The 27,248-nt window shown below is 50.5% G+C and overlaps 1 protein-coding gene across 2 annotated transcripts in view; it reads right to left on the reverse strand.

Moving 5' to 3' along the window:
• Positions 1–25,988, reverse strand: part of Pacsin1 (protein kinase C and casein kinase substrate in neurons 1) — a 46,648-nt gene extending 20,660 nt beyond the window's left edge. Inside the window, exon 1 of one of the 2 annotated variants that reach the window (XM_070023944.1) lies at positions 25,794–25,988. The gene's annotated coding sequence lies outside the window, so the exon portion shown is untranslated. Of the gene's footprint in view, positions 1–20,458; positions 20,480–25,793 lie in introns of those variants that run through there. The other variant, XM_070023945.1, reaches the window with a different exon arrangement.
• Positions 25,989–27,248: the final 1,260 nt, after the last annotated feature.

The raw sequence follows: 27,248 nt of genomic DNA on the forward strand, positions 1-27,248 counted from the left end.
TAACAAGCCTTTCAATCTGGGCTACTGAAGACAGCTGCTGTGTGGCCAACAGGAGCCCTGCCCTCCCACACTCCCAGAGTCCAGATGGATCTCGCGGGGGAAGCCGTCCCTCCTGCTGCCCTCTACTTCCCCAGCACAGAGAGCAGTCAGCCTAACCGGGCCCCATCTGCATCTATTCCCCTATGTGTGGGTCCCAGAAAGGACCCCTACACCCCTCACACCTGGCCTCAACTCCTGTCCCCAAGGCAGGGCCAGCCTACAGGCAAGGGGCAAAATCTGCCCAGGCCATAGGGCAGCTGCCTTTCTGCTGTCCTCGACCTTGCTTCCCTGTCCACCCCCCCCACACACCCACACACACATTTACAGCATTCAGTGCCCCTTCCCCCATCTCAGCAGTCATCCATGTGTTCCCCAGCACCAGGGCAAATGCAATCAGGGCTCATTAGCTGCTACTTTGCATGCATTTGCATAATGCTACCATGACTGTCAAAATGCCAGAGTCCTCTCCAACACTTACCCAGGCATGGTGGGCAGGGCTGGGTATCTCTGGAGGAATAAACTGGCCAAGATCCACTGAGGATCTGGGCAGGAGGCTGGACACATTCATGGACACTGGGAATGAGGAAGAGTAGATTGTCCAGGGGGCTCTGAAAGGCCACCAGAGGCTGCAAAGAATCCTTACTCAGCATCAAGTATGATTGGCTAAGCCTAGGCAGCATGCATGGTGCTTTCCACTCACAGGATTGTCTTTTTGTTGTTGATGTTGGTCATGGGGCTTGAACTCTGGGCCTGGGTAATGTCCCTCAGCTCTTCAGCTCAAGGCTAAAGCTCTACCACTTGAGCCACAGTGCCACTTCCGGTTTTTGAATGGTTTATTGGAGATCAGAGTCTCATGGACTTTCCTTCCCCACCTGGTTTTGAACTGCGATCCTTAGATCTCAGCCTCCTGAGTAGCTAGTATTACAGGCATGAGCCACCAGTGCTCGGCTCACACAATTGTCTTTACACAGTGAATCATCCCATATGTGTGTAAACTAAGGCTTGGAGCAGCTCAGTCCTCACTGCTCAAAATCTGAAGAGAGAGAGAGAGAGAGAGACCGACAGACAGACACAGAGACAGACAGAATCGGAGAGAGAGAGACAGAGAGAGAGGGAGAGAGGAAGAGAGGGAGAGAGGAGGGAAGAGGGAAGGCGGGAGAGGAACATTATCTAAAAGGAAAAACACATGCAAGTCAGAAGCCAGGAAGTGAGTGAAAGGGATTGAAACCTGGAAGCCACATCTGGAGAAAATCTCCTTCAGCAATGAATGGGATCCCGTGTTCTCAGAAGTGGAGAATGGCTAAACTAGAAAGAGCGCTAAAGGCCATTCCAAGAACAGAAAGGAAATGACGAAAGAAAAAGCCTTGGGCCATCAGGAGGGAGGAAAGGAAAGGAGAAAGGGAAAAATGGTGAATGAATGTGATAGATTCTTCTTGTATTGAGTTGTTTTTTTATTTTTTTTGTCAGTCATGGGGCTTGAACTCTGGGCCTGGGCGCTGTCCCTCAGCTCTTCAGCTCAAGGCGAGCGCTCTACCACTTGAGCCACAGCACCACTTCCCGTTTTCTGGTGGTTTATTGGAGATAGGAGTCTCACGGTCTTTCCTGTCCGGGCTGGCTTTGAACCGCGATCCTCAGATCTCAGCCTCCTGAGTAGCTAGGATGACAGGCGTGAGCCACCAGCGCCCAGCTGAGTTTTTGTAAAATCATTTGGAGATACGACGCAATCACGGGAATACTGTTGGATGTGCCTCTCAGAGCACGCAGAGGACTTAGTTAAAACAATTAGATCTAAACGGGTAGAGTAAAGGGTCTTAAAGTGAGGTCAAGTTTTCTATGCTTCTCCTGGATTTAGTGAAATGGTGCCAGTAGATGGGAGGTGAGCAGATGAGTAGAAAGTCAGGTATGGGTATAGGCCAAAAGCTATACAGTATTGCCTAGAATATGAACTAAAAATAAAAAAGGCTATGCAAAGGGATACACTCAAAAACACTATCACTAAATCAAGGATAGGCAAAGCAACTTCTGAAAAATCAATTTCAGAACGGTGGATGCTTCTGAAAACAGCAAGCCTGTTATCTTCATCTGATAGGTGTGTAATTCATTGATTTGCATAGCTGAGATTTGTTATGCTTTCATTAAAAAAAAAGAAACACAAAAAAACTCATAACCTACCCAGGCATGATAGTACCTGACTGTAATCCCAAATACTCAGGTGGTAGGAGGACCAAGAGATCAAGGCCAGCCCAGGCAAATTTAGAGGGATCCCAAGACCCTATTTCAAAAACAAAACAAAAACAAAAGAGGCCAGGTGCCGGTGGCTCACGACTGTAATCATAGCTACTCTGAGGATTGAGGTTCAAAGCCAGCCTGGGCAGAAAAGTCCGTGAGACTCTTATCTCCAATAAACCACTAGAAACCCGGAAGTGGCTCTGTGGCTCAAGCAGTAGAGCCCTCGCCTTAAGTTGAAGAGTGTGGGGACAGCGCCCAAGCCCAGAGTTCAAGCCCCACGACCGACCATAAAATAAAATAAATAAAAAATAAAATAAAAGAGTTGGGAGCATAGCTCAAGTGATAGATTGCTGCCTAATGAGCTCAAGGCTCTGGATTCAATTCTCAAAGCCCAAACACAAAACAACAGCAAAGCATAACTTATACTTCAATTCAAAATGCAATGAAGGGCTTGGGATGTAGCCCAGTAGTTTGGGCATGCATGAGGCCCTGAATTCAATCCTTTGTAACACAAATGAATAAACAAACAAAGCAGAAGTACTATTGCATGAGGCAAGGTGAGGTGGTGCACACCTGTAATCCTAGTACTCAAGAGATTGAGGCATGTTGGGCACTGGTGGCTCATGCCTGTAATCCTAGCTACTCAGGAGGCTGAGATCTGAGGATCAAGGTTCAAAGGCAGCCTGAGCAGGAAAGTCCGTGAGACTCTAATCTCCAATAAACAGACAGAAAACCGGAAATGGCATTGTGGCTCAAGAGGTAGAGTGCTAGCCTTGAATTGAAGAGCTGAGGGACAGCGCCCAGGCTCAGAGTTCAAGCCCTGCGATGGACCAAAAAAAAAAAAAAAAAAAGGAGGTTGAGGCAGGGAGATGGAGTTTGAAGTCTTGAAGTCAGCCTGGGCTACAATGGTGCAGAGGCTGGGGTCCAGGCTCTCTCTAAATGTGGAGCTCAGGACCTTCTTGGTTGGATGGACAGATCTCCACGCTGACAAACAGGGTAGCCCCAGCCCTTCCTCACCTTGGTATCTTAAGGGAACCAAACTAGACAAGGAAGCTCAGAACAGTCTGACACAGGTGGCTCAAATAGGCTCAGCTCTACACAGCACTCCATGCAGCCTGGGCCTGGCTGACAGGCTGACAGCACACTGTCAGGCCAAATACCAGATCCTCAAAAGATGAACTAGGTTTATTTGGGAACAGCTGTGCACTGGAGTGTGTGGGCAGGGTAGCGTATGTGTGTAATCCAAGACCTTGTACATGCTAAGCTGTGTCTGCCACTGAGCTACACCCCAGCTCAAGACGGAAGCTTATGAAGGCAGAATAAGGAGGATGGCAGCAGATGTTGAAGCAATCCTTGGCCACAGGATTACTTACAATAATGAGTAAGGCGCCGGTGCTCACGCCTATAATCCTAGCTACTCAGGAGGCTGAGATTTGAGGATCAGGGTTCAAAGCCAGCCAGGAAAGGAAAGTCCGGGAGACTCTTATCTCCAGTTAACCACCAGAAAACTGGAAGTGGCACTGCGGCTCAAGTGGTAGAGCACTAGCCGTGAGCTGAAGAGCTGAGGGACAGTGCTCAGGCCCAGAGTTCAAACCCATGACCACCACCACCAACAACAACAATAACAAAAACAAGAATGGTGCTAGTCTGAAGAGGAATACATAGACAGTTGCTGGACAGAAGTCCTCTCAGAAGTATTTTTGTGCCAAGTTGTGTTTCTTTTTTGAACAATCCTCAACATCAGACACATGTGAATGAGATGTCCTGCTCCATACCTCCCTGGAATTTGCTTTTTTTGTTTTTGCAGTCCAGGGAATTGAACCCAGGGCCTTGAACATATTACGCAAGGACTCCATCATTTGAGCTACACTCTAGCCCTTTCATATATACATATATACATATATATGTACATATACATGTATACATATGTACATACATACATATACACACACACACACACACACACACACACACACACACACACACACACACACACACATATATTTGGGTTTTTTTTGGTCAGTTGTGAGCCTTGAACTCTGGGCCTGGGCACTGAGCTCTTCGGTTCAAGGCCAGTGCTCTACCACTTGAACCACAGCACCACTTTCAGTTTTCTAGTGGTTTATTGGAGATAAGAGTCTCACTGACCTTCCTTGCCCAGGCTGGCTTTGGAACACAATCCTCAGATCTCAGCCTCCTGAGTAATTAGGAGTACAGGCATGAGCCACTTACACGCAGCTATATTTTGTTTTGAGATAAGGTCTTGCTAACTTTGCCTAGGCTGGCCTTGAACTCTCTATTCCTCTGCGTATACTACCACATCTGGCCAAATCTCCCAATCCTCCCTTTCTCCCTCCCTTCCATCTCTCTTTCTCCTCCATCCTTCCTCCCTCTCTCCCTCTCTCCTATCATTCTTATTTCCTTCCAAACAAACTCTGTATTTTCAAAAATGGCAAACAAATCATCTGTTAATTAATTACAGTGTAGAATTTCCAATCAGACTAAGATGACTACAATTTCTATGTTGAATTGTAACAATTCTCATCAAAGCAAAAATTTTAGGTTTCTCAATAGCTCTAGCCATCACAGCTTATAAAAAAATCAATTTCATTGCAGTATTTTCTTTTTGCAATATTCCGAACAACAGAGGCCCTCTGTGGCATGTTAGAGGCCTGAAGGTTGAGATTGATGGGCCTGGTGCCACCTCAATCAGAATCCACCCAGCTCTAGGCCTACCATGCACAAGCACCTCTTGTGGCCCATCTTGAGCCAGCATGTGAGGAGGGCAGATTGCATTGTGCAGTACGGAAGTCACTAGTGTCATGTGACTATTTAAATTAATTGGAATTAAATGAAGTTGGAAACTCAGTTTCAAACAAAATCATTAGTTCTTTAGCCCAACCTGGTGGCTTATGCCTGTGATCCTAGCCACTCAGGAGGCTGAGATCTGAAGGTTGCAGTTCAAAGCTAGCGCAGGCAAGAGAGTCCATGTGACTCTTATCGCCAATTAACTACCAAAAAGCCAGAAATAGAGCTGTGATTCAAAAGCTTAGGGACAGAACCCATGCCCTGAGTTCAAGCCCTAGTACCACCCAGACACAAAGCAGTTTCCTTTATCACATGTCACATGCTCAGTAGTCACACACAGCTAGAGGTCATCAACTACACAGTGCCAGTGTGAGCATCGCCACGTCATAGAAAGCTCAGTGTTAGGATTCATGCCAGGCACTGGTGGCTCACACCTATAATCCTAGCTACTCAGGAGGCTGAGCTCTGAGGATTATGGTTCGAAGCCAGCCCAGGCAGGAAAGACCATGAGACTCTTATCCAATTAACTACCAAAAATGCCAGAAGTGGAGCTGTGGCTCAAGTGGTAGAGTACTAGGCTTGAGGAAAAAAGCTAAGGGGGATAGCAGCCAGGCCCTGAGTTCAAACCCCAGTACTAGCACACAAAAGAAAGTAAGCATGTTCAATGTCAGTCTTGATGGAATTCTTATACATCAAAATCTAGCTGTGATAGATATGACAGTTCTGCATAGAGGCTCTGCGATAGGACTGCATTTTGGGGGCAAAAAATTTGGCCCCAAAAAGTGCAAAAGTCACCTGTAAGGCTGCAGCCAACCTTTAAAGTCACATGCTATATTTAGTGTGATGATTAAGCTCTTGGTAAAATAGCATTAGCAATAATACTGGGGGTAAGCCGAGGGTGACCTGCCAGAGCCCAGAGCCCCTTGGGGCCCGCCCACCCACAAGGAGGAGGGTAAAGGGGCTGTGCTTTTTGCTCACCCTGCACACAGAAAACTCTGCCCCAAAAGTCCCATACCTAGGACTCTGTGGTGTTTCTGCCTCTATTCCTGAACTCATCATGCAAGGTGGGTGGGTGGGCTGGAGGTGTGGCTTAAGTGGTAGCCTGCTAGCCAAGAGCAAGAAAGACTAATGAGGGCTAGAGGCTCTGACTTCAAGTCTCAGTAACAGACACACAAAAAAGTGGTGGTGGTGGTGGTGGTGGTGTGTGTGTATGTGTGTATGCAAAGGTTGTGTTGTGGGGGGGTGTGCAAAGATTGTAGGAAGGTCTGATTTATTTGTGGAAGTGAGTGTTGGTTGCAGACATTATTGGTATACTCAAGTGCAGGACCCAAGCAGCAAGGTATTTTTAAAGTGCACCCCAAAAATCCAGTGGCTCACGCCCGTACTCCTAACTACTCAGGCGGCTGAAATCTGAGGATCTCAATTCAAAGCCAGCCTGGGTAACAAAGTCCATAAGACTTCTATTTCCAATAAACTACTCCCCCCAAAAAAATTTTTTTTAAATCTGAGCTGCCAGACACTGGTAGCTCACACCTGTAACCCTAGCTACTCAGGAGGCTAAGATCTGAGGATCAGGGTTCAAAGCCAGCCCAGGCAGGTCTGTGAGACTCTTATCTCCAATTAACCACCAGAAAACTGGAAGGGGTACTCTGGCTCAAGTGGTAGAGCGCTCACCTTGAGCTAAAGAGCTGAGGAACAGCGCCCAGGGCCAGAGTTCAAGCCTTACAACCAACCAACAAAACAAAACAAAACAAAACTGGGCTGGGTACTGGCGACTTCTGTCTGTAATCCTAGCTATTCAGAAAGCTGAGATCTAAGGATTGCAATTCAAAGGTAGCCCAGACAGAAAAGCCAATGAGACTCATCTCCACTAAAATTAACAACAATCCAGAAGTGGAGCCGTGGCTTAAGTGGTGGAGCACTAGCCTTCAGCAAAAGAATCTCAAGAGTCAGTGCCCAGGCCCTGAGTTCAAGACCCAGAATCAGCATACACATACACACACACACACACACACACACACACACACACACACACACACACACACACACACACACACACATACACACACACACACACATACACAACTGGAAGTTCTGCTCTAGCTCAAGTGGTAGAGTGCTAGCCTTGAGTAAAAGGAAGCTCAGGGACAGTGCCCAGGCCCTGAGTTCAAGCCCCAGGACTGGCACACAGAAAAGCACCCCCAAGAGCTGGCCATGGTAGTACATGCCTGTGATTCTAGCTACTCAGGAGGCTAATCAAACAAAGTGTAAAATTGTGTCTGAAAAGTGAGCTAAAAAGCAAAAGGACTAGAAATGGGACTGAAGTGGTAGAGCACAAATGAAACTCTATATTTAAACCACAGCAAAAAGTGTTCCCATGTATTTGCAGAGACAGCCAAGCTTAAGAATCCTACCTCCTGCCAGGCACTGGTGGCTCACACCTGTAATCCTAGCTACTCAGGAGGCTGAAATCTGGGGATCAGGGTTCAAAGCCAGTCTGGGAAGGAAAGTCCATGAGACTCATCTCCAATTAACCACCAGAAAACTGGAAGTGGTGCTGTGGCTTAAAGTGGTAGAGCACTAAGCCTGGAACTGAAGAGCTCAGGGACAGTGTCTAGGCCCTTAGTTCAAGCCCCACAACAGAAGAAGAAGAAGAAGCAGAAGCAGAAGCAGAAGAAGAAGCAGAAAAAGAAGAAGCAGAAGCAAAAGAAGAAGAAGGAGGAGGAGGAGGAGGAGGAGAAGAGGAGGAGAAGCTCCTTAGGAAGGGAAAATCTCAGGCTCCACCCCAGATGCCAAGACTTCCTGATTTAGAGTCACATTTTAGCAAGCAATATGGGAAACAATGACTGAAGCCATTTTGAGTTGATTTCTCCATGGTCTACAGGGCTCACTCAGCTGAACAGAGATCACAATTTTCAATCATTTGAAATAATCCTTTCAAGAGAGATCTGAGGTTGGGCATTGTGGTACACACTTATAAGCCCAGGTATTCAGGAGGCAGAGACCAGGAAGATCATGGCTTGAGACCAGCCTGAGCAAAAAGTTCACAAGACCCTATCTCCACCACTAGAAAGTGCTGGGTATGGGGACATACACCTGTCATTGGAACTACATGGGAGGCATAAATACAGTAAGATCGGAAGTCCAGGATGACCCAGGCATAAACATGAGCCCCTAGTAGAAAATCAACAGAAGCAAAACGGGCTGAGGGGGTGTGAAGCTCAAGTGGTAGAGTGCTTGTCTAGCATGTGCAAAGCCCCAGTACCACAACGGATAAAACAAACGGTGATAGACCCAGTAGTCTTTCTGACTCCGTTGGTTCCAAGGCATACCTGGTGATATTGTGTGCGTTGATGATGATTTGGGAATGGCACCACTTGACATCTATCCTAGAGAAATCTCATGTGGGATCCAGAAAATAGATACAAAAATGTCCTTTTGAGATCTTGATCCATCAGAAAAGGGAGGAAAACCTATCTGACCAATTAGCTGTCTAACTAATTAGCTGTGATGTACTTATATCGCCACGTCACTGGCTAACACCGATGGCCCACAAGTCTCCTTACAGCTTCCCTAGGAAATGAGACAGACACCGAGCAGTCACTTCCCCTAAGTCCCCTGACACCTGCTCTAGAGCTGATCTGACAGCTTCACACCAGCAGACCATACAGGATCATCTTCCTGACCACTGACCTGTCTATGTATGTGCCATTCTTCCCCCCTCCCCCCCCATTTCGCTCTCTCTCTTTCTTCTTCTTTTTTTGGTGCCAGTCTTGGGGCCTGAACTCAAGGCATGGGACCGCCCCTGAGCTTCTTTTGCTCAAGACTAATGCTCTACTACTAGAACCACAGTGCCACTTCCAGCTTTTTTGGAGTAGTTTATTGGGAATAGTCTCGGGGGCGGGGAGAGGATGGGAAGGATGGGAAGGGGAAACAAAGGAGGAGGCTAGAATGCTTGATAAGAAATGTACTCATTATCTTGCCCATGTAATTTTAACCCCTCTGTACAGTATTTTCACAATAAAAAATAAATAAAATTTTAAAAAAAGAGTCTCATGGACTTTTCTGCCCAAGCTAGCTTCAAACCACAATCCTCAGATCTCAGCCTCCTGAGTAGCTAGGATTACAAGCATGAGTCACCAATGCCCGGCATCAATTTTTTATTTTAAAGAATTCTAGCTGAGGCTGGGAATGTGGCTTAGTGGTAGAGTGCTTGCCTAGCATGCATGAAGCCCTGGGTTTGACACTTCAGTACCACATAAACAGAAAAGGCCAGAAGTGGTGCTGAGTGCTAGCCTTAGGCAAAAGAAGCTCAGGGAAAGTGCCTAGGCCCTGAAATCAAACCCCAGGACTGGTATGCAGGCGCACGTGTGCACGCACGCGCGCGCGCACACACATACACACACACACACACAAGGATTCTAGCTGATACAAGAGGAGGAAGCAAATCAGCATGAAGAACAATAGTTGCAGTGAGCTTTAACAGGTGCCGGGGTGACATGGGCAATGTAGATCGGAGAATGGCACATGAGAGCCAAGTGCTGGTGGCTCACGCCTGTAATCATAACTACTCGGGAGGCTGAGATCTGAAGATTTTGGTTTGAAGCCAGCCGAAGCAGGAAAGTCCATGTAATTCTTATCTTTAACCACCTAAATTCAAGCCCTACAACTGACAAAAAAAAATGTGATAGAATATACATGATGTAAGTTTTGCCATCTTAGTTTTAAGTGGATCAATGGGCATTTGTACATTCACAAGTTCAGACAACTATCACCACCATCCATTTACAGACTTTTTTTTCATTCTCTTAAAGAGAAATTCAGCATCATTATACAACTTCCTATCCCTACCTCTCCCCAGCTCCTGACAGCTGCTCTTGTTTATGTCTCTGGGACTTGGTCTACACAAAGCACCTCACATTCAGTAGAATCACACAACATCTGTCTTTTGTTACCTTCACTTAGCACAGTGTTTTCAAGATTCACACAAGGTCTACATGGCATCTACAAGGTCATACATGGCATCTATCACAATTTTCTTCCTTTTTAAGACTGAGTAATATTCCATTTTATGTACATATTTTGTTTCTCCATTCATCTGTTGATGGAAACCTGGGTTCTTTTTTTTTGGGGGGGGGGGTCCAGTCATGGGGCCTGAACTCTGGGCCTGGGCGCTGTCCCTCAGCTCTTCAGCTCAAGGCTAGCGCTCTACCACTTGAGCCACAGCGCCACTTCCGGCTTTTTTTCTTTTTGCTTATGTGGTGCTGAAGAATCGAACCCAGGGCCTTAGGCATGCAAGGCAAGCGCTCTACCACTGAGCCACCTTCCCAGCCCACCTGAGTTCTTTTTAATTTTGAGCTATTGTGAATAATGTTGCTATGAGCAGTGAGGTGACCATATCAGTATGAGTCCCTGGTTTGGGGGATTGTTTGGTTTTTATGTTTTTTGTTTTTGTTTTTTGGCCAGTCCTGGGGCTTGAACTCTGGGCCTAGGCATTGTCCCGAGCTGCTTTTGCTCAAGGCTAGAACTCTAATTCTTTTTTTTTTTTTTTTTTTTAATTTTATTTTATTTGTGAACATACTGTACAGAGGGGTTACAATTACATGGGCAGGATAATGCGTACATTTCTTACCAAGCATTGCAGCCTCCTCCTTTTGTTTACCCTTCACGTCCCTTCCCAGCCTCCCCCCTCCCCCACAATCCCAATCCTTCTCCTTCCCCCCCATCCCCCCCCCCCCCCCCCGCACCGACGTTTTAAAGCTCGTTTTGGACATGACAACTTGTACTTCTCATTGTTGCAACAGGTCCACCTGTATCCTTAAACAACTGGTTTTTCCCCATCTCCTCCTCAAGTTATACTGACATCAAATATAGTGAAAGCAGGGGTTATACTGTGGGGGAGGGACATACAAAGCAACAAAGAGATAATCTTATAAATGCGTTAGAAACACATGCATGAAAGAAAAAAAACATTAAAATACATATCTAAAGGTTCATTTTCCTGACATAGAACTCTAATTCTTGAGCTACAGCACCACTTCTGGCTTTTTCTGTTTATGTGGTACTGAGGAATTGAACCCAGGGCTTCATGCATGGTAGGTAAGCACTCTACCAATAAGCTACATTCCCAGCCTGAGTCCCTGTTTTTAACTCTGGGTACCCGAATTCTTTCAATACCCCAAACAATTGAAAATAGGGACTCAAATTACTGGATCCCGTGGTAGTTCTATGTTTAACTTTTTAATGAATGACAGCGTTTCCACAGCAGCTGCTATTTTACATTCCCACCCCAATGCACGGGGCTGGCTCTACTTCCTCCAGTACTTGTCATTTTCTGCCTTCATCATAATAGCTGTTCTAATGGACTAGCAGCTTGGTGTGTGTGTGTGTGTGTGTGTGTGTGTGTGTGTGTGTGTGTGTGTGTGTGTGTGTGTGTGTGTGTGTGTGTGTGTGTGTGTGTATGTGTGTGTGTGTGTGTGTATGTGTGTATGTGTGTGTGTATGTGTGTGTGTGTGTGTGTGCTAATCCTGGGGCTCGAACTCAGGGTCTGGGTGCTGTCCCTTAGCTTTTGTGTTCAAGGTTGGTGCTCTACTACTTGAGTCACAGCTCCACCTCTGGCTTTTTAAGTGGTTAACTGAAAATAAGAATCTCATGGACTCTCCTGTCCAGGCTGGCTTCAAATCTTGATAATCAGACCTCAGCCTCCAGAATAGCTAGGACTACAGGCATGAGGCTAGTCTCTGTCCTTTATAAATCTCAATATGGGACAAATCTCCTCCTAAACTCCACCCTGGCATATGTGCTTCAGTTCGGAGAAGGCAAACCCAGTGCTCCTAGTCAGTTTTGAGGGAAACACATGTCTGTTCCCCACAGTATCCCAGATTTAGGGAATATTAGGGGCACAGCCTATATTTGTAGATCCTTCTCTCATATTTCCAACAATAAAAACATTCTTTTGGGCTGGGAAGGTGGCTCAGTGGTAGAGCGCTTGCCTTGCATGCCTGAGGCCCTGGGTTTGATTCCTCAGCACCACATAAGCAAAAAGAAAAAAGCTGGAAGTGGCGCTGTGGCTCAAGTGGTAGAGCACTAGCCTTGTGCTAAAGAGCTGAGGGACAGCACCCAGGCCCAGAGTTCAGGCCCATGACTGGACCAAAAAATAAAACAAATAAAAAAAAAACACCTTCTTTTGCACATCTAAATAGTCGCTGGAAGAGTTGAGGGAAGAGATATGAGTCATTCACACATTAGTATAAATAAGTTTATTCATCTAGCTTTTCTGACTAATGCCTAGTTGAGATCCTGCTCATTTTGTGGGGAGGGGAGGGTAGGAATTAGGAATGTTGATGGAAAAGGAAAAAGAAGAGAGCAGGAAGAGGGAGGGGAGGGAAGAGAGGAGGCATTTCCCATGATGCTTGCTCCAGGAAAAAGGAGGCATGTCCCCTAAGAGAAGAGGAGAGAAGTAGAGAGCAGGGGCCAGGTGTAAGTGGCCCATGCCTGTAATCCTAGCTACTCAGGAGGCTGAGATCTGAGGATTGTGGTTCAAAGCCAGCCAGGCAGGAAAGTCTTTGGGACTCTTATCTCCAATTAACCACCAGAAAATTAGAAGTGCTGTGGCTCAAAGTGGTGGAGTGTTAGCCTTGAGCTGAAGAGCTCAGGGACAGCGTCCAGGCCCAGAGTTCAAGCCCCACATTGACAAAAAAAATAAAATAAAATAAAGAAGAGAACAGGAAGAGGAAGGGGAGGGAAGAAAGGAGGCATGTTCCCCAAGAGACACTTGAACTTCATATGTCCCAGCGTAACATTTATGTGTCACATCTAGATAGCAACTGAGAAGTGGGAGGTGGGGGGGGGGGGGGGGGGGAGGAGGCCTAGCAGAGTGCAAAGCCAGGACAGCCCAGGACTTAAGACGTGCTACCAAGCTCCTCCCTACCCAAAGTCTGCAGCCTTGCATGGCCTGCGGTGCAGTTATCAGTTCAGACTCAGGACCGCCAGGCCTTACAAGGCCCGTAGAGTGAGCCTTCTGTGTGCATTAAGGGTAGAGAAGCGCGGGTCTCATGTCTAGTCAAGGGGCTCTGGGAGATCATCTGGAAGCCAGATTCGGAACCCATTGGGTTCGAGACTCCTGCCTCTGCCTCGGTTTCCTCCTCTGCCTAATGAAGCAGCAGCTACATTCTCTGTAGCTTTTAGGGCTGTGTGGCCTGGAGGATCTCAGCGGGGAAGTCATTTGGGAGACCATGAAATGTTGGGCAGGGTGAGTCACCCTGGCTGCCTCTCAGTGTCCCCGTGAGACCCCACATAAGGCTGGTTTCACAGGTGATGTCCAGCCCTCAGAGCTGGACGCGCGGCCTGAAAAGACATAATGAACCAAGCCCTGCAGCGTGTGGCCATCTGACAGTGTGTCAGTGTGCCTGCTGGGATTTGGTCGTGAAGAGGATCTGTGGGCTTAGATATCTGATACAGCCCAGCAGTTTCCCAGGGATCCCCAAATCACACATCTTCCCACCCAGTGGGGAGTACTGGTGCCCCATTCTGGTTGCATGGCAGAAATAAGCAATGTCCAGACCTCCACGGTGGACAGAACATATCAAGTGTTGGTGAGGAAGAAAAGCAGGCAGAACTGAGTCAGACTGCAGGTGAGACTGGAAATGGAGTGGCCATTTTGGAAATCCATTTGGCCTTGCCTACTGAAGTTCACCACATGTATACCCAATGGAATGGGTCACCCGGCCACGCAAACATGCACACGGGCTCCTCCAGCAGCAACACTGACATCAGCCCCTAGACACCCTCATGCCCATCTTCAGCTGAGAGCAGGCAACTCATGTGCAATGGCTGTGTACCATGCAGCCCAGAGGTCCCACAGGGATTAAGGAACTCTACGCCCTGGCTGTGACGCTTAGAGCTCCTCTCCCAGAGCCACCCTGTTCCAGGAACAGCTCACATCCAACCATGGCTGATCCCTGGCTTCATTCAGGACAAGTCTGAAGCACCAGCCCAGTGCTGGCCCTCCCCAGATGCCCACTGAGGCTTGCCCACGGGTGTTGCTGAGAGGGTGGTACATACCACTATGCAGAGGCTAAGGCAAGAAGAATTCTTGAGCCTATAGATTCAAGACTAGCCTGGATACCATAGCAAGACCTCATCTCAAAAAAAAGCCCAGGTGTTTGCACCCACCTGCTGTCCCCTGCCTGCTCCCTTGACCCCCCCATACAAGAGGTGCTCATGGGAGCCCTCCCAGTGTGCCCCTTCCCCCGTCCACCTCTCCCACCCCCCCAACCCCACCCCCCAACACAGGCGCCCAGCTGGTATCAGAAGAGGTTCCAAGAGACTGCTTCTGAATGCAGGACCTGGGAGCTGGGTCCCCCACATGTCACCATGCTAGGACAGATGCAGGACCAGGCAGCAGGGATGCCATGAGGAAGAAGACACGCAGAACTGAGGTCTGAGCCGAAGGGAGGTGAGGGGTGGAGTCATCCATTACAAAGGCCAGGAATGAGATGGCTGTTGTGGAGACTCAAAGAAGGCGACTAGGCTGAGAGTGACTCATCACTAACTAAAGGCCAAGTGTGAGCACCGAGGGGCCTCCTAGAATATCAGCGCTCTTCTCTTGCAGCTGCGGCAGGGGGCAAACCATGGAGGTTACATAAGACAGACCGGAAGGACCAAGAGAACCAAAAAGACTTGTCTTCTCATCCCTTGGGGGATGGGGGAGCTGCTTGGGAAGGAATGAGATGCAGAAGAGACCCCTCAAAACCCCCTGCTCGAGGTCCTTCAGACTGAAACCATCTCCTCCAGGGTGCCACGCAGGGACTAAGTGACCCCCCCCCCAGGCTGCTGGTTGGGTGTGGGGAGAGAAAGGCTGCTTCTGGACATCTGGCAGGAGCCAGGGGAGCTTCTGGTCTTCGTCTGGAGGGTAAGGGGAGGCTGGGGGCAGGACATAAACTGGATAAAGGACAATCAATCCCATGATGGCAGAATAAGCATTTTCCCAAGGCCCTGGGCAGGATGGGGTTAGCACTCTGTTTGGAAATGGCAATGGCACACAGTAGGAGGGGGAGATGCCAGGCCTATGGGTCAAACAGGGGAAGAAGTGATCAAGAGACTTGGGGACAAAGAGAGGGAGAAGAGATTAAAAGACTTGGGGATGAGGCCAGAAACCCAGTAGTCATGTGTCTTCTGCAAGACAGGCCAGGAGACAGTCACCAAAGTCAAATGGAAAGCCCTGAGCAGCTCCAGGCACCATCCTTGGAAGACCTAATGGTTGGTACTGTTGGAACAGAGCTGGGCGTCCTGACAGCAGCAAAGACAACTGGACCCCACAGAGAGAGGCCAGGTGGTGGCCCTGTTTGAAGGGCAGATGCGGGGTGTGGGCGATGATCACAGCTAACAGCCAGGTCAGCACAGACCACAGGGCTATGGAAATCGTTACTACACTGGGTATCCCCAGGGGCAGGTCAGATGGACAGCCAGCAAGGACACTGCCACGCTATATAATCAAACTCATCCAAGGCCTAACAACTGGGGCTGAGAGTAGCAGCCCAATAAAAGTCACAGTTTGCCAGGCACCAGCGGCTCAGGCCTATAATCCTCGTTATACAGGAGGCTGAGATCTGAGGATCACAGTTTGAAGCCAACCTGGGCAGAAAAGTCCATGAGACTCTTATCTCCAATAAACTACTTAGAAAAGGCCAGAAGTGAGCGGCTGGGAAATTGGCTCAGTGGTAGCATGCTTGCCTTACATGCATGAGGCCATGGGTCCGATTCCTCAGCACCACATAAGCAGAAAAAGCCGGAAGTGGCGCTTTGGCTCAAGTGGGAGAGTGCTAGCCTTGAGCTGAAGAGCTGAGGACAATGCCCAGGCCCAGAATTCAGAAAAAAAAAAAAAAAAGGCCAGAAGTGGCACTGTGGCTCAAGTGATACAGCCCCAACCTTGAACATAAAAAGGCTCAGGGACAGTGCCTAGGCCCTGAGTTCAAGCACCAGGATTAGCCAAAAAAAAAGTCACAGTTTGACTGTGGGTGTGGCACAAGAAGTAGAATGCTTGCCCAGTAAGCACAAGTCCCTGTGTTCAATCCCTGGGACTGCAAACAAGACAAAAAATAAAAAAGGTCTCTCCAGCCTTCAGACTTGAGCAAGGCTTCAAAATCAATGGAAAGAGGCACTGGGAAGAAGCCCCCACCCACCCCAGAATGGTCCCAACAGGCCTCCCCAGAGGGGCCTGAATGCCACTTTCTTGGGCGACCAGATGCTGGAGAAAACGAAATGTCTGGTAGTTCAAGGACAGTCACACACAAGTCCAAACAGATGCTAGTGGTGGAGCCTGCAAGTCCTTCCCAGTGCCAGCCTGGGAATGCCGGGGGATAAATAAAGCTCTGGCCTAGACGCGGACGGGGGAGTTTATAATGATCACATTCATTTCTCAGAGTTCTGGAGGCTGAGCAGCCAAGGTCAAGGAGCCAAGCTATCTAGCCAGAGCCTCATAATGAGTCCTCCCATGGTGGAAGGCAGAAGGGCAAGAGGGCAAGAGAAGGGTGAACTCACCACAACCCACTTCTGTGGGAGTGACCCCAATGCTCCTTCCTGGGAGCAGAGCTCTCATGGCCTAATGACCCCCTCGGCGGTGCGGCCTGTGACATCTGCTCACGTTTCACTTGTGGGGAGGGAGGACAGTCAAAGCACAGTGCAGCCAGCCATACTCCAGGGCCCTTGCAGCCCACAGATGCCCCGGAAACCCCAGCACTGCCTTTCCCAGTCAGTTATTCCACCCCCACCCCATTTTCTCATCTGCCAGAGCAGGGGTGGCAGCACCGACTTTGCCCAGCGGCTGAGGAATGGTGTTGGAGACACGTTCCACAACACCCCCAGCTTCCCGGCTCCCAGCTGACCCATTCTGAGAAAAGGGGAGCTGTGTAAGACAGAGCCCCACACTCAGCCCGCATCCTCAGTCCCCTGCCGCTATCTCCCCCACTGGGCCCCAACTACTCCTCTCCTGTGTCCCCAAGTTTGGACTTTCCCTCAATCCAGACCCTTTCTCACCAAGAGAGAAGCACGCTCTCATTTCCCCAGAGTTGAAGAGAAAGAAGGCCCCGGTGGCCCCGGCTGGCAGCAGTGCCGTTGGAAAGGTGTGTCTGCTCTGTCCTGGAGCCTTTCCAGTCCATCTCTGGCCCCCACCAGCCAGCAGTGACCTCACTGCCTGGCCTCCGTCTCAGGCTGTGTTCTCTTCCCCACCCATAGTCCCACCATTATAAAGACGACTGCCCTGAGCTCCTCGACAGAGCCCAGCCAGTGCCAGCAGCATGCCCTTGAAGCTCCAGACCGTGAGTAAATAAACCTCTTTCCTACCAGCTTAGCCTGACTCCGGTGTTTCATCATAGCTAGGAATAACTGAGAAACAAGCAAACACAGCCACATGTCAGAAACAATCCTGATGTCCATACTACAAACAGACTAGATCAGTAATTCATGAATTACTGGAGGCTAGCTTTAAGTGAGAGTTCCAAGCCAGCATCTCAGTCTTTGCAAAATGGGACATTAAAAAAAAAAGGGAGGGGGAGGGAGGCTGGGAAGGTGGCTCAGTGGTAGAGCGCTTGCCTTGCATGCATGAGGCCCTGGGTTCGATTCCTCAGCACCACATAAACAGAAAAAGCCACAGGTGGCACTGTGGCTCAAGTGGTAGAGCGCTAGCCTTAAGCTGAAGAGCTGAGGGACAGTGCCCAGGCCCAGAGTTCAGGCCCCACGACTGACAAAAATACAATAAAATTAAATTAAATTTAGAATTGTTTTAAAAAGATATCTAAATGGTGGTGGTTTCTCTCAAAATAGACAAATAAGAGGAAAGGATGGATCTTTTGTCCGGCCATGGGCAGCATATTTCCACACAGGTGAAGAGGGAAAGTTCTTTAGCCACCCTGCTGGGTCACGTGCACAAGGTAGGCTCGTTTGCATGTGCCTCCTATGCTGTTTCGTGTCCACAGTTCACACAAATATTCCGCCAGTTCTGCTAGAGTGGGGAGCAGGGTCCCTCTTCAGCCTCCCCCAGACCTCTGGTTCAGAGCAGAGCTCCAGCACCCAGCACTGGTGCAGAGATACTGGGGGCTGGACAGTGGGAGGCCCTAGCGAGAGCAGGCCCAGCACTCAGAAAGTCTGGGGGCCCCCACCTTACACCCTCCTGCAGCAGCCTTCCAGTGGGAGTGAAAGCTTGCTGTGATTTGCCTGCCAGGTGCTTACTAGATCCTCTGATGCCACCCAGAGGAGAGGAGCCATCCATGCTCAGGCCCTGGCTGAGGGGATGGCAGAAGGGCTCACTATGGGCTGGGGAAGGGGTGGGGGCTGAGATCAGAACTGGAGAGCTGCATCAGAGGTGCCCCGCCTGGGGCAGGGCTAAGTGGGGCAGGTGTAATGGCTGCCAGTCACCCAACACCTTCAGCAGGCTGCAGCGGCCTGGCGTCTTGATGGGGTCTCTTGATAGAGAGGGCACCAGATATCCTGCTTGGGGGCGGGCGGGGGCAGGGGACAAAGGAGGGGGGAAGGGAGAGAGAGAAAGAAAGAGGGAGGGAGGAGGGAGAGAGAGAGAGAGAGAGAGAGAGAGAGAGAGAGAGAGAGAGAGAGAGAGAGAGAGAGAGAGAGAGCAAACTATATCCAGATATCCAGGCAGCTGTGTGATCCTTCCCCTATAGAGACACTTGGGCTGGGACACTAAGGCCTCTCTGCAGCCTAGTTAGAAAGAGGGTATTTGTGAAGGAGCCTAGCATAGTACCTTGTACATAGTTTATGGCTGTCATTGTGACACTGGGTTACTGCAGCTCCCCAGTTCCAGGATGGTGAGGAACTAAGTGCTGGGCATGTGCTCTGACTGGGAAGTGGGGAGAACAAGGTCATAGTGTGTGTCCTTCACCACTGGACAGCCAGAGCCCAGTTCAGATGATTACAGCCATAATTGGTACTTATTCCTACAACATTCAACAGAAAGGAAGATGGCTGGAGGTGTGGCTCAGAGGTAGAGCACGGCCTAACAAACACAGCTTAAATTTAAAAAGAAAGAAAGAGGGCTGGGAAGGTGGCTCAGTGGTAGAATGCTTGCCTTGCATGCATGAGGCCCTGGATTCCATTCCTCGGCACAACATAAGCAGAAAAAGCTGGCGCTGTGACTCAAGTGGTAGGGCGCTATCCTTGAGCTGAAGAGCTGAGGGACAGCGCCCAGAGTTCAGGCCCCATGACCAACAAAAAAGGAAAGAAGGAAAGAAGGAAGGAAGGAAGGAAGGAAGGAAGGAAGGAAGGAAGGAAGGAAGGAAGAAAGAAAGAAAGAAAGAAAGAAAGAAAGAAAGAAAGAAAGAAAGAAAGAAAGAAAGGAAGGAAGGAAGGAAGGAAGGAAGGAAGGAAGGAAGGAAGAAAGAAAGAAAGAAAGGAAGAAAGAAAGAAAGAAAGAAAGAGAAATCCCAGCTCCAGTCTGCCCACATTCCTGGCCGTGCAACTTCAGGCAAGTTAGGTCAACCTCAACTTCCTGTGAAATGGGATGATAATTACACCAATAAACACCATCCCAGAGCCTGGTCAGGCTCAAAGCAGGAAATGCTGAGGGCCATAGAGCAGCTTGTGGGTGCCTTCTTAGGTGGGCACCCCTCCCAGGCACTGTGGGTGCTGGCTGCTCACAGCTGCCTTGTCTGGAGAATTACCTTGCAGAATTGCAGGGTAAGGGGACACTAGGTCCAGGCCCCTAGCCCTGCAGAAGGAGAGCCTGTGGTGCTTGTTCTAGAAGGGGACATGGGAGCAGGCTGCAGCCTGGGGCGCCTCTTTTCTGCCTGAGTTGTACAGGCCTGTAGTCCATCAGTGAGCCAAGATCCCTGGTTCGGGTCTACTTCTGCAGCACCCTGTGGGGGATGGGAAGTATTTTGTGCACTGCTAAGTGCCTGAGTGAGCAAGGGGTTGTTTTATTTTACAGGAAATGAGGGAGAAGAGCTTAGTGGTATCAGAGGAAGAGGAGTCTGCTCAGGGGTGGGGTGTGGGGCAAGCACCCCCTGCCCTTGGGCTGCTGGGTCCAGGTAAGAGATTCAGACCAGACACCAAGAAGATCCTAACAGCGAGGATGCCTCTTAAGAAGGAAAGAAAGGGGCTGGGAAGATGGCTCAGTGGTAGAGCGCTTGCCTTGCATGCCTGAGGCCCTGGGTTCGATTCCTCAGCACCACAAACACAGAAAAAGCCAGAAGTGGTGCTGTAGCTCAAGTGGTAAGGTGCTAGCCTTGAGCAAAGAAGCTCAGGGACAGAGCCCAGGCCCTGAGTTCAAGCCCCAGGACTGGCAAAAATAAATAAATAAATAAATAAATAAATAAATAGACTCTAAAACAGGGTATTTCCATGTTCAAACAGTGTCCCAGAATGCACATACCTGTAATCCCACCCTCGGGAGGTGAAGACAGGAGGGTTGGGGAGTCCAAGGACAGCATGGACTACATAGTAAGACCCTGTCTCAGAAACAAAAAAAGAAATTAAAAAACAACAAAGACATTTAGTAAAAAAAAAAAAAAAAAAACAATAATAATAAAGGAAGGGGGGAGGAAGGGGAGATGGGAAGGGATGGGAAAGGGAAACAAAGGAAGAGACAACAAGGCTTGATAAGAAATGTACTCGTTATCTTGCCCATGTAATTGTAACCCCTCTGTACAGTATTTTCACAATAAAAAGTAAACAAAAAAAAAGGAAAAGAAATGGCAAAGAGACTTATGGAGTCTTGGCCTGAAATAAGATCCCAGGAGGTGAGCAGCCAGCGCACATACACCGTGTGTGCTGCTACAGACATAGGCTATTTTAAAAAAAAACAAAAAACAGGGCTCTGGTTTGATTCTGAATGACAGGGAGCTCTCTATTGGTCAGAGGAAATAGGTGGTATGAATGAGGTGTTAAAAGGAACTCTTGGGCTGCAGGGCCAAGTTGAGGGTAGAGACCCCAGTAGATGCTGCCCCAGTAGTCCAGGATCTCCATGTGGAGGCTGAGAAGGGAACAGAGGAGGGCTGGGTCCTAGGGCCTTTGAAGCCAGAGGTAGGAGGATGTACTGATGGCTGGATGAGGAGGCGTCAGAAGACAAATGAATCCCAACTACCAATTTCCAGAGAGGACAGAGGAACGAGATAAATTCCTCTCCAGGGAATACAGTCCACACTGTGGGAAAGTACAGCACAAAGCACTTGCTTTCTCTGATAAATTGCAAAGAAACAAGGGAAAGGCCTGGTGCTGGTTGGTCGCGCCTGTAATTCTAGCTACTCAGGAGGCTGAGATCTAAGGATTGCAGTTTGAAGCCAGCTGGGGGTAGGAAAGTCCATGAGACTCTCATCTCCAATTAACTACCAAACAATCTGGAAGTAGAGCTATGGCTTAAGTGGTAGAGTACTAGCCTGGATGAAAACACTCAAGGACAACTCCCAGGCCCTGAGTTCAAGTCCCAGTACCTGGCACACAGAGGAAACATACTGAGAGAGACACTAAGTAGTAAGCCAGTATGGGGTCATCAGCCTGGACCTCCTATCTTCCTCTGCTGCCTCTAGGTGGACCCAGGAGGGCCAAGGATGTGTGGCCTCAGGAAGGCCCAAGTGTGGCAGAGTGAGGCTGAGGAATGCTGGGTCTCTACCAGGTCCTAGGAGGAGTGGCAGAGCCCTGGACCTCCTACCCAGAAGGTCCAATAAGGTGGATCATTTAAGATGTCCAGCATCAGCAATCTGGACCCATTGGGCTACCAGCCTTATAGTCATGTCCTCCTGCCATGTCCTGCGCTGATCCTCCCAGATCCTGAGTCCTCCTTCCCTGCAATGCCCACCTTCTGCCCCTCTGAAGCTGGCCATCCTTTTCATCAGGTCTCCTCCTACAGATCAACCACCCCAGCCTTTGGAGCAAGCCTGCCCAGGCCCTGACATGGCATACAGAGGCAGAGTGGACCTCCCCTCTAGAGCCAGACTGCATGCCTGTGGGTCCGGGCTCAGCCCCGGCTCCCTGTGTGATGTCAGGCAAGCCACTTCACCTCAGTACCATCTATACAATGGGGAGAAACTCCCATGGTCACAGCAAAGACCGAGAGACGCAATAGTCCATGAGGGGCCCAGTGAGAAACTAGGTACAAACAAAAAAAAAACCTTATATAGCAGCCCATGACTCAAACACCACCAGATGAAGAAGGCAACTTACATTTCATCTTTTAGATTCAAAAACAAAAAAACCAAACCATTGTCAAGTGCATTTTGGTTATTGTTGTGTTTTTTTATGGGTAATCATGCTTGTTGTATGTGATCTAAAGAGCACAAGGTGACTGCAGTGAAGACGAAGCAGCTCCTGTCTCCCTGGCACTGCCCTAAGAGCTGGGTCCCAGCGGCAGCTAGCTGTGCAGCAGTAACACGCTGCTATGCAAATATGAACACAGAAGCTTTGCAGGGTGCTGGTGGTTCACATCTATAATCCTAGCTACTCAGGAGGCTGAGATTTGAGGATCACAGTTTGTAGCCAGCCTGGGCAGTCCCTGTATGACTCTTATCTCCAATTCACCACTCAAAAACTGGAAGTGGTGCTGTGGCTCAAAATAGTAGAGTACTAGCTTCGAGCAAAAGAGCTCCGGACAGTGCCCAGGCCTTGAGTTCAAGTCACACAATTTACAAAAAAGAAAAGAATGTGTTATTTAAAATATAGATTTGTGTAGCACTGGTGGCTCACATCTGTAATCCTAGCTACTCAGAAGGCTGAGAGCTAAGGATTGTGGTTCAAAGCCAGCTGGGGCAGTGAAGTCCATAAGACTCTTATCTCCAATTAACCACCAGAAAACTGGAAGTGGCGCCATGGCTCAAGGTGGTAGAGCTTTAGCCTTGAGCAAAAGCGTTCAGGGACAGCACTTAGGCCCAGAGTTCAAACCCCATGACTCACCCAACAAAAGAAAAACAAATAGATTTAATTAGGCCTTTGTATTTTATCTGGCAAGCCTCCCCCAGTCCCCACTCAGGATTTTAATACCTAGTGATGGTTAATAGTAGTCATGATTCTGATGCTTCCAGCCCAGGGGCCCGAGCTTTAGGTCTACAGGGGTACCACTTCACAGACCAGCTCCTCTTCCAAGATGGCACCACCCATTTCCCTGGTGTTACAGCTCCTGTCTCCCCAGAGCCAGTTTTTCCCTTTGGCCCATCTCCAGGCTTCAGCCTGCCCTTCTGGTGTTGAACACCATCTATTGCCCTGGATGGTGGGGGTGCTGGCTGCAGGCCTTCTCTGCTAGTAGCCTGCCCAAAGGCAGGCCACACCCAGGGCCAGATGGATGCTGGAGGCTGGGGTCTACAGGCAGGCAGGACTCTGAAGGGCTACTCTGGCTCCACAGCGCCACAGGATCCCCTGAGGTTGCCTTTGGAACTGCATTACAGCTCCTGCTTCTCCAGGGAGGACCCCCACATTAGTGAGCCCCCACCCCTGTCCTTTGTATGCCACAAATCAGTTGCCAGGGAACCATTCTCCAAAGCATCCTCACTGGGCCACATACGAATGTCCCACCGGGGCCCTCACCTCCTAAGGTTGCTCCTGAGGCTGGTGAAGAGACAAATCACTCACCCGCTCCACAAATATAAGCTAGGGCTACTGGAAATGGGACATGGGGGGGGGGGGGAACAGGACACAGATCCTGCACCCAGGGTCTCCATAGCTCAGGGGAGATGATAGTCAAAATCAGGAAAAGACCCTGTGACATGAATAGGGGCCCCTAGATGGGGGGATTATGGTGGAGTACAAGAAGGAGAAGCTTCTGGAAGGAAGAGAAGTCTCAGGAGAGAGGAGGCCTTGCAGGTGAGAAGAGCTTGACTTGGCTGAGGAACTGAAAGCAGCCCTGAGCAGCTGGAGGCAGAGGGAGGGTGGGAGGGGACTCATGGGGGTTGGGAGGGTGGCTCAGCCCCTTCAGGGAGCTGGGGGGGGGGGAGGGCCAGGAAGTGCATGGCAAATGTTGATAGCCCTCCCACACTATGTCTGTGGTCTCATGGCAAGGCCAGAGCTTCTGAGAGCAGCCCTTTCTTCTCCACACCTGGGCATGCTTCTTCTCCATGGGACAAGCTCATGTGACTTATCAGAGCTTAGTGAGAGGACCCCAGGGGCTGAGGAAGACCTGGTGGGCCCTCCACCCTCAGATGCCGGCCTGGGATTTCTTCTCAATGGCTGAGACAGCGGCAGAGACCCCTGGTTAGAGGATAACATCCAAGACACAAGGGTCAACCCAGTAAGCCTAGAGCAAAGAGACCTTCACCAGGAGCCCCCAGGACTGGCCCCGAGCCCTCACACCAGAGGATCAAAAAACCTTCTAGAACAGCAGAACTTCAACCTTTGGTTCCAAAAGCCATAGCTGCCCATCAGCTTCAGGCAGAGGAAGAGCCTGAATGAACCTGTCTGCTTTGGGTAGCTCTCTGGTCCTGGGGTTTAGAACGACAGAGCAAGAAGGGGGTTACCCTGACCCTTCAGGTGGTCAGCTATTTCCTAGAGTTCACATGCAATCATTCCTTTTACTTAGTGCTAAAACCTGGTTGGGTTCAGGGGTGACGACAGAGATGAATCAGACTCCTAGCCTGAAGGCACTTTGATCTAGAGGGCGACAGACAAGGCATAAATAACCATACCACAAGGCAGATTTAGCCTGGGTCTAAGAACACCTGGAGGAAGGCAAGGATCAAGGATCTCACCTGGGCTATGAGGGAAGTGGGTTGTGAGGGGGGATTTGGATGTATGATGCCCAGGAAAGTGAGTAGAGCTTCTTAAACCATTGACGGACAGCCCATTTGGCACCCCGGCAGTGCCAAGAGGCCCCTGGCGGTGGGAGCTATTTTTGGTTATGCTTAGAAAAATAAAAGGTAGCCACGTGTGTCACTGTCCCTGGGGTCTGAGCTGGGTTTGGGGGGTTACCAGGCAGCTACGGCTGCAAGCTGGGATTTAAAGGTGGGTTTGGTCAAACTCGTCCTGGGGGGGATGCCACTCTGTCCCTGGCACCTTAATGACCCCTTTAACCTTTTGCATGGCCCCCTGAAAGGGGAAAGCAAAGGATGTGGGGAGAAGAGTATGTGACAGGCAGCCTGAAGCCAGCAGGGATGGCCAGGCGTGAAGTGGAGCCTCTGCTGCATCTTTGGGCCTTTCAGCATCACCCCCTCTCCTCCCCTTCCCTCCCTCCCTCCCTCTCCTCCTCCCCCTCCTGCTCCTCTCCTCCTCACTCAGCCATGGGGGAAGGGGTGGAAGGACAGGGGGAAGTACCTGTAATCCCAACCAGACAGGCCGCATCAGCTGCTGTGCGTCTCCCCATCCCACTCTGATCCATAAATAGCCTAAGCACCAAGATAGCAGCAGCCCACCCGTCCCAGCTGGTACCAGACCCACCACTACCAACACACAGGCCCACTGGATCACCCAGGCCGCTGCTCCCCCCCCCTCCCCACCAAACAAAAACAAAAACCTCTGCGCTCTCCCAGGGTCACGGCCTCCGCCGCCTGCGCAGGGACCTCCGGGCACTGCCTGGATGAAGCTCGCGAGTGCGGCGCCCGCAGGGCATCGCCCGGCGCGCGCCCACCCCGCTCCGACACCTGCCCGGACCCTGCCCCGACCCTGCCCGGCCCGGCCCGGCCCGGCTCTGCCCCGCGCACCGTCCCCGCCGCCAACCTCGCCCTCGGCAGCTGCCCCCCATCACCTCCACCTCCAGCTGAGCTCTGGTTCCAACGCCAGAGCCGCCCTACCTGGCGGCAGGAGCGCAGGGCACCATCGGCGGCGCCGCGGGCCCACACGGGTGTGGCGGGGCCCGGCCTGGAGCCCGGCGGGCTTCCCGGGGGAGGAGGCGGAGGCTGGCGCCGCGGCGGCCGCGTCTCTCCCGGCTCTGCCGGGCCGGGGAAGGTCAGCGCGAGCCGAGGCGAGGGGAGCGGGCGGGAGGCAGGGAGGAGGCCGGGCGGAGGCAGGGAGGGGGGAGGCGAGCGCAGATTAGAGAAGCATTTTTAGCGAGCCAATGGCAGCGCGGCCGGGGCGGCGCGGTGGCTGCGCAGGTGGCGGCGCGGCGGAGCTGGGGAGGCGGCGACCGGCTAAGCCCGAACCGCGGGCGGGCGGGGGGCGAGGCGCGCGGCGGGGGCGCGCCCCGGGAGTCGGGGGTCCCCGCCGCGCCGCGGGCGGCCCCGCCCCCTGCGCCTCCCCCCGCCCCGCCCTGGGTCCCTAAATGTATGATGAGGCTTGGGGGTGCTCTACCTGTGCCCTCGTCTGCCCACGTACCCCACACGCAGTCACCAACCCTCAGGTCACAGACCCCGTAGGGCTTACTGTGATCCAAGAGGACACCAGGCCTTCTGCTGCTGCCTGGGATTAGGGATGTGAGGGTCAAGGCTGGCGCTCCACCACTTGAGCCACGTCTCCACTTCTGGCTTTGTTTTTGCTGGTCCTGGGACTTGAATTCTGGGCCTGGGTACTGTCCTTGAACCTCTTTGTGCTCAAGGCTAGCTACGACTGGAGCCACAACACCATTTGCCGCATTTTCTGAGTAGTATATTGGAGATGAGAGTCTCATGGACTTCCAGAAACCACAGGTCTCAGATCTCAGCCTCCTGAGTAGCTAGGATTACAGGCGTGAGCCCCCAGCCCCCAGCACAGTACTTCCAACTTTTTGCTGGCTGGTTAGAAATACTCAGATTTGTCCACCCAAAAGCTTTCTTTCTTCCTACCTTGAACCCTGAATGCTTCCAGAAAGTCACACACTGCACAGTGGAGGGGGGCTTCAAGCACGTGATTTGTTCAGTACATGTCTGTGGGAGGCCTACCATGTGCCAGGCCACCACTGATCCATTGGACTAGGGCAGAGACAACACAGACCAAACCTCTGCCCTTCCACTGCTTGCGGGGGAAGAAGACTCATGTTCAATGTCAGTAGCAGAAGAGCTACTGTGTGTTTTAAGTAGTATTTTAAGTGCAAAATAGAAAGGACAGGAGAGTGGCCAAAGCTGAAGAGGTTCCAGATTGTCAAAGGTGAGAAGTGGGTAGTGAGCCCCACAGACCCCCCCCTCCCACTCCAACAGTTCCTGAGCCCAGCTGCCCAGGCCCTGTCCCCAGGGAGTTACTGCAACCAAACAGTGAATGTAAGGCACCTAGACTGGCACCCGAAACCCACCAGGTATGCAAAATACAGTACCTTATTTTCTTTTTTCTTTTGTACT

Source organism: Dipodomys merriami, unplaced genomic scaffold, assembly GCF_024711535.1.
Source record: "Dipodomys merriami isolate MVZ:Mamm:240054 unplaced genomic scaffold, mDipMer1.0.p SCAF_16, whole genome shotgun sequence".
Taxonomy (NCBI): Eukaryota; Metazoa; Chordata; class Mammalia; order Rodentia; family Heteromyidae; genus Dipodomys; species Dipodomys merriami.